At 36.9% G+C, this 7,422-nt stretch overlaps 1 pseudogene; it reads left to right on the top strand.

Annotated features, from left to right (window-relative positions):
* The first annotated feature begins 5,301 nt into the window (after positions 1–5,301).
* Positions 5,302–5,879, top strand: LOC147463188 (uncharacterized; annotated as a pseudogene).
* The last annotated feature ends 1,543 nt before the right edge of the window (positions 5,880–7,422 follow it).

The raw sequence follows: 7,422 nt of genomic DNA, 5'->3' as shown, positions 1-7,422 counted from the left end.
ATGCACCTAATGTTAAGACATGGTTAGAATGGCCAAGTGGTGGATCTTTGATGGACCTACTTCCCAATTCTTAGTCCAAATGGCTTAGTGGTGGATCTAGGATCTACTCATCTGACAAAAATTATGTAAAATTACAAGTGTTATGATGGCCAATTTTTAAATACACCTAACTTTAAGACATGGTTACAATGGCCAAGTGGTTGATCTAGGAGACACCAACAATTGGATCCACATTTCAAGCCTTCATTATAATGGCCACCTAGTGGATCTAGGATGCATCTACTTCCCAATTCTTAGTCTAAATGACGAACTAGTGGATCTAGGATCTACTCATCCCACAAAAATTGTGTAAAATAACAAGTGTTATGATGGCCAAGAGTTGAATGCACCTAACTTTAAGACATGGTTAGAATGTCCAAGTGGTGGATCTAGGAGACACCAACAATTGGGTCCACAATTCAATCATTTGTTATAATGGCCAAGTGGTGGATCTTTGATGCACCTACTTCCCAATTCTTAGTCTATATGTCCAAGTGGTGGATGTAGGATCTACTCATCCCACAAACATTGTGTAAAATTACAAGTTTTATGATAGCCAAGTGTTGAATGCACCTTGAACAGGTTGGTTAGAATGACCAAGTGGTGGATCTGAAGTGCGTCCACCTTCAAGCATTGGTTATAATGGCCAAGTGATTGATCTAAGGTCTAAATACTGCACACAGGTTGTTTAAAATAAGAAGTTGGTGGATGTAGGAGACACCAACCATTGCATCCAACTTGGAAAATCTGGTTAGAATGGCCAAGTGGTGGATCTTGGATGCACTCACTTTGAAAAATAGGAAGTTGGTGGATGTAGGAGAAACCAACCATTGCATCCACCTTGAAAAATCTGGCTAGAATGGCCAAGTGGTGGATCTAGGATCTACTCATTCCACAAACATTGTGTAAAATTATAAGTGTTATGATGGCCAAGTGTTGAATGTATCTAACTTTAAGACATGGTTAGAATGGCCAAGTGGTGGATCTATGAGACAACAACAATTGGATCCACATCTCAAGCCTTCATTATAATAGCTAAATGGTGGATCTTTGATGCACCTACTTCCCAATTCTTAGAATATAAATGGTCAAAACTTTAAGACATGGTTAGAATGGCCAAGTGGTGGATCTAGGACACACCAGCTAAGGATCTACTTTTCCCACAAATATTGTGTAAAATTACAAGTGCTATGATGGCCAAGTGTTGAATGCACCTTGAATAGGTTGGTTAGAATGGCCAAGTGGTGGATCTAAATTGCGGCCACCTTCAAATTAGAATGGCCAGGTAGTGGATCTAAGGTCTACATATTGCACACAAGTTGTTTAAAATAAGAAGTTGTGGATGTAGGAGACACCAACCATTGCATCCAACTTGGAAAATCTAGTTAGAATGGCAAAGTGGTGGATCTTGGATGCACGCACCTTGAAAAATAGGAAGATGGTGGATGTAGGAGAAACCTACATTGTATCCACCTTGAACAATCTAGTTAGAATGGCCAAGTGGTGGATCTATGGATGCACCCACCTTTAGAAATTGTCTAGAATGGCTATGGATCTAAGGTCTACCTTTCTTACATACTTTGTTGAAAGTTGTAAATTGGAGGATTTACAAGACACCAACCATTTCACCCACCTTCCAAAACTTGGATTGAATGGTGGACAACTGTTTGGATCTTTGATGCATTCACCCTCTAGGATTTGGTTAGAATGGCCCACTGGGGAATCTAAGATCTACCTATTTCACACACTTTATTTGAGATTGCAAGGTGGTGGATCTAAGAGACACCAACAATTGGATCCACATTTCAAGCCTTCGTTATAATGGCCAAGTGGTGGATCTTATCCTTAGTCTAAATCGCCAAGTGATGGATATAAGACCTACTCATCCCACAAACATTGTGTAAAATTACAAGTTTTATGATGGCCAAGTGTTGAATGCACCTAACTTTAAGACATGGTTAGAATGGCCAAGTGATGAATCTACGGTTTACACCCACCTACCAACACTTGGTTAGAATGGCCAAGTGGTGGATCTATGGTCTCTATTTTTTATAAATACTAGTTAAGATTGATAGATAATGGACGTAGGGGAAACCAACCATTGCATCCACCTTGCAAAAGTTGGTTAGAATGTCCAAGTGGTGGATCTATATTGCAGCCACCTTCAAGGCTTGGTTAGAATGGCCAGATGGTGGATCTAAGGTTTTCATATTTCACACATGTTGTTTAAAATAAGAAGTTGGTGGATGTAGGAGACACCAAACATTGTATCCACCTTGGAAAACCTGGTTAGAATGACCAATTGGTGGATCTTGGATGCACTCACCTTGAAAAATAGGAAGTTGGTGGATGTAGGAGAAACCAACCATTGCATCCACCTTGGAAAATCTGGTTAGAATGGCCAAGTGGTGGATCTTTGGATGCACCCACCTTTAGGAATTGGCTAGAATGGTTAAGGATCTAAGGTCTACCTTTCTTACGCACTTTGTTGAAAGTTGTAAATTGGAGGATTTACAAGACACCAACCATTGCACCCACCTTCCACCAAAACTTTTCTTGAATGGTGGCCTACTGTTGGATCTTGGATGCATTCACCCTCTAGGAGTTGGTTAGAATGGCCCACTAGAGAATCTAAGGTCTACCTATTTCACACACTTAATTTGAGACGGCAAGGTGGTGGATCTAAGAGACACCAACAATTGGATCCACATTTCAAGGCTTCATTATAATGGCCAAGTGGTGAATCTTTGATGCACCTAATTTCCAATTCTTGGTCTAAATGGCCAAGTGGTGGATCAAGGAACTACTCATCCCACAAACATTGTGTAAAGTTACAAGTATTATGATGGCCAAGTGGTGGATTTGAATTGCAGCCACCTTCAATATTTGGTTAGAATGGCCAAGTGGTGGATTTGAATTGCAGCCACCTTCAATATTTGGTTAGAATGGCCAAGTGGTGGATCTAAGATCTACATATTGCAAACACTTTGTTTAGAATAGGAAGTTGGTGGATGTAGGAGAAACCAACCATTGCGTCCACCTTGCAAGACATGCTTAGAATGGCCAATTGGTGGGTCTGAATTGGAGCCACCTTCAAGAATTGGTTAAAATGGTCAGGTGGTGGATCTAAGGTGTGCATATTGCACACCTTAGAAGTTGGTGGATGTAGGAGAAACCAACCAGTGCATCCACCTTGGAAGACCTAGTTAGAATGGCCAAGTGGTGGATCTTGGATGCACCCACCTTCCAAGAATTGACTAGAATGGCCAAATAGTGAATCTAGTATCTACCTATACTACATACTTTATTTGAAAATTCAATGTGATGGATCTAAGATACACCAATAATTGTACCCATCTTTCAAAGACTTGCTTAAAATGGCAAAGTGGTGGATCTTTGATGCACCCACCTTCAAGGCTTGGTTAGAATGGACTAGTAGTGGATCTAAGATGGATACAATCTTGAAAATGTATTTCAAATGATTTAAGTTAAAGGATTCAAGATAACCTACCTTGAAAATATTATTCTAGCTGACTTATGGGATCTAGGATACACCTACTTTGGCTATCAAATGTCTAAATTGGATAAATATTTGATTTTAGAATCTAAAAGTCTTGAAGAGTGTAATTAAAATGTTATGTGTCAATGTTATATTTGATTTTAGGATCTAAAAGTCTTGAAGAGTGTAATTAAAATGTTATGTGTCAATTTAAGTTTTATACACTTTCAAAGCATTATTACAATCAATGTGTCATTATAGATTCTAAATAGTTATTTGTGTTTTATTTGATTTCAGAGAAAAGATGGTTCAAAACAAAAATATGACGGTTTCTATTAATGTTGACTTTGAAAGTGATGATAAAAGAAAGTGGTACTTACACGTTTATGGAGTGAAAGGTGTACAATTTCATAAAGTGCATGTCTTTGTGGCTAGTGACGAAGATGAAAATATATTTGATGATCTAGGGAAGGTAGTCTCTGCAAGTGTTTCAATAGTTGAAGGACATCCTGAAATTGAGTGCATTAACATTGGGATACCTGGAAATACTGAGTACCAACTATTGGCAAATTCCTATGTCGTTGAAAAAATGATCAAAGACAAGGAAGAGACAATCTTTTCACGAGGTTGGGATGTTAATGAAGATTTATTTGATATCACTGCAGATAGGCTACAAGATGCAATTATTATTGCTTTATAAGGCAAGCAAGTGAAGAATAAGAAATCAAATAAGAAGACCACAACCAAAAAGGCAAGGAGTGTTACAATAGCTGGTGTTGCAGATGTAGATAAGGCTATATTGAGATCAAAGGACACAAGAAATCAATCCTTATTAAGGTTTGTGGAGCCTGATCGCTTAGAGAATGCGGTCCAAAAAGCAAAGAAGAGTGCTACAAGAGGCATGGAAAGGAATTCGGCATACTTTCCTTTCAAGTATAATGAGTACGAGATTCCCGTCATTAATTGTTTTCTTGCTCCTGATCAATATGATTGTCGTCACTTAAAGCCTGATCAAGCAAAAAATTGTATGCTCTTCTTTGGAGCAAGTGAAAATCGGCCTTCATCATGTGCTTATCTAATTTCTGTAAAGAATTGTGGCCAAAAGTCTAGAGTTCCAATGACACGTACTGAGGTAGAAAAAGAAAGACTTGTTGAATACAAGTTTTGGATCATTGATGGACAACACTCAATATATGCAGCCAAAATGTTAATATTTCAAGAAATGAAAAAGGATGTGACTCCCAGGATCTAATACAAGTTTATGAGAATAGAAAGGCCCGGATTATTGTAGATCCATCCCCACAAGTTGCAATAGCCATATCAACCATAGCAAATGAGGAGGCCAAGGCGCTGTATGTTAAGCAACCTCACCATAGAAAATGAGGAGGCCAAGGCGCTATATGTTAAGCAACCTTACAATGACATTCTCAAGCATCTTTGCAGTCAGTGGATATTTCAAAAATGCCCATCACGTCCAAACATTGGTGAAAAGAAAGGTGCAGAATCTCACACACCTTGGGATGTAAGTTTTAATTATTTTTCTCCCTCATGGTTATATAATGAGAAAACATCTTAAATTCTTAGATTTAATTTGTTTTGGTTTTGAAGGCATTTCTCAAAATGATAAGGATCTCTGTTGGTGCACCATTCATCACCAAACAAGCTTATATGGTCACTTACTCTGATCAACAGAACCACAATGTGCGATCCTTTCTTTTTTGAATAATAAACACTATGTGCAGTTATAGTTTGCTTTGCAAAGTATGACAAACATGGTCAAAATACAATTTGTTGGGGCATTGCACAATGTGAAGCATTTGGAATTTACTGGTGCTATAGAAATTTTCACCACACTTGTGTTCTTGAGCAAGGGAGATGCCTTTGAGGGACTTATTAGTTCTTCAAATCCAGGGACACAATCCATAATACTGGATGCAGGATACCTTGATCTAGATTTTGGAAGTGTGAGTGAATTGTCAGATGTCGAGTTTCTACAACTCAAGAAGGAGCTGACAATCAAGCAATGCATTCAAAAGTATTGCAAACAAGATTTCAAGCTTATTGACATGTTCAGTGATGGCTACATAATAGAGTTGGGACTCAAGCAGAAAAGGAAAGTGTGATGCCTTGTGGACAATATTGACGACCAACAAAAGCTTAAAACAAGACTTTTGAGCTTTGCAAATCAGCATGACAATGTCAAAAATGGGCAAAACTTCAAAGTGATCAATTAGATCAGCCCATTGATGACCATGGAGTATCAAATACGGTAAGAGCATCAACAAGTGAGACACCCATATCAGTTACGGACTTTTTGAACCTTGAAGCAAGTATGAGCTAAGCTTCTATACCCACTTGTCATGTAATTAAGCTTTTTATTCTGAAATAAGTTTGATATCTTTTTTTAAACATGTAATGATAGTTTCTTCATGTATATTGTCAAGTATATTAATGATTGATTTAAGATCTTTGAATTTATTTTTGCTCAAAGGTATCATGCAGTGAACCTTTTCTTAATAGTATAAAATTGTAGGATATATCATTACTTATTACATCAATCATTTGAAGTAAAATATCTACTAAAAAACATTTCAATGTAAATTGGTATACAAAAAATTGATTCTTTACTATGTTGAATTGATACTTCATCACATAAAAAACTTAACCAAAACATATAATCTACAACGTTTGACATTTTTTAACCAAAATATGTTAAACATTTTTTTATTGCAAACTCAAAAATGATAAGAGATATTAAAAGAAAATGTCTTTCACATGATGTGTGGCATGATGATCCTCTTGGTAAACAAAAATGTTTCATTCCAAAGGATAAATTCTTTGAGATAAGTGGTATTATCTTGAAGTACAAGCTTCAAATACACAAGGAGCTGGCTATGGGATTTTTGTGTATACACATCTTCAAAAGGGTATGACTATTCTCCATTATGGTGGTAATAAGTATTTACATGGTACCTGGAAGAAGTTCTTCAAGATATCTCCAAGGGCACCTAGGTACTCACTTCTGGAGGATCCAAATGTCAATTGTGTGGATGATGAGATATATATTGTTGGTGACGTAGAAGATGAAAATTTGGCAGGATATATAAATAGTACTCATGGTCTAAGTATGAACCCAAATGTACGTTATACTTTTGATACCAATTTTCCACCTTGGCATAAAGCCACCACAACACAAATTAGCTTGAATAAATGTGGCTATGTTTGTATTGAAACCCTACACCACATAGAAAGTGGTGAAGATCTTCTTGCAAAATATGAATTCACATGACAACACTCAAATCTCATGATAAAGTCCCTTATATGAAAGTTATTAAAAATCTATTTAAAATTGACTCATTACTGAGTATGTATCATGATAAATGCCACGAGTTGTGATGGGATTACCATGTTATGAAATGAATACTTGATTTCATAAAGAAATCTGTTCCTAAAGTGATATCCATAGAATTTCACAAGATTTTATGGCTCTGTATGTTTCAATAGGGCATACATTATACAAGTGGTGGATCTTATGGTCCTCTATAACTCAATAGATCTTGGCTTGAACAAGTAAAATGGAAAGGTAGTGGATCCATGATGCATTTTTTCTCTTACACCACCATGTTTAGAATGGTCTTGTGATGGAACTTGGATGCACCAAACCTTCCTTAATTTGTTTCAAAAGGGAAAGTACTAAATACAAGATGCACTTTTCCTTCTCACACCTTGCTTAAAGTGGCTTGGTGGTGGATTAAGATTTCCCCTACTATTCAACAAGAAATTGAACATCAAATATCCAAGTGATGCATCTAAGAAACAATATGTGTTCTATAACTTTTTAGAATGGACAAGTGGTAGATCTAAAATGCAACAAAGCTTCTATA

The sequence above is a fragment of the Adiantum capillus-veneris genome, chromosome 2 (genome assembly GCF_014529385.1).
Source record: "Adiantum capillus-veneris isolate H3 chromosome 2, ASM1452938v2, whole genome shotgun sequence".
Classification (NCBI taxonomy): Eukaryota; Viridiplantae; Streptophyta; class Polypodiopsida; order Polypodiales; family Pteridaceae; genus Adiantum; species Adiantum capillus-veneris.
Note: the sequence above shows the minus strand (reverse complement) of the source record. Positions and strands in the feature narration are given on the sequence as shown.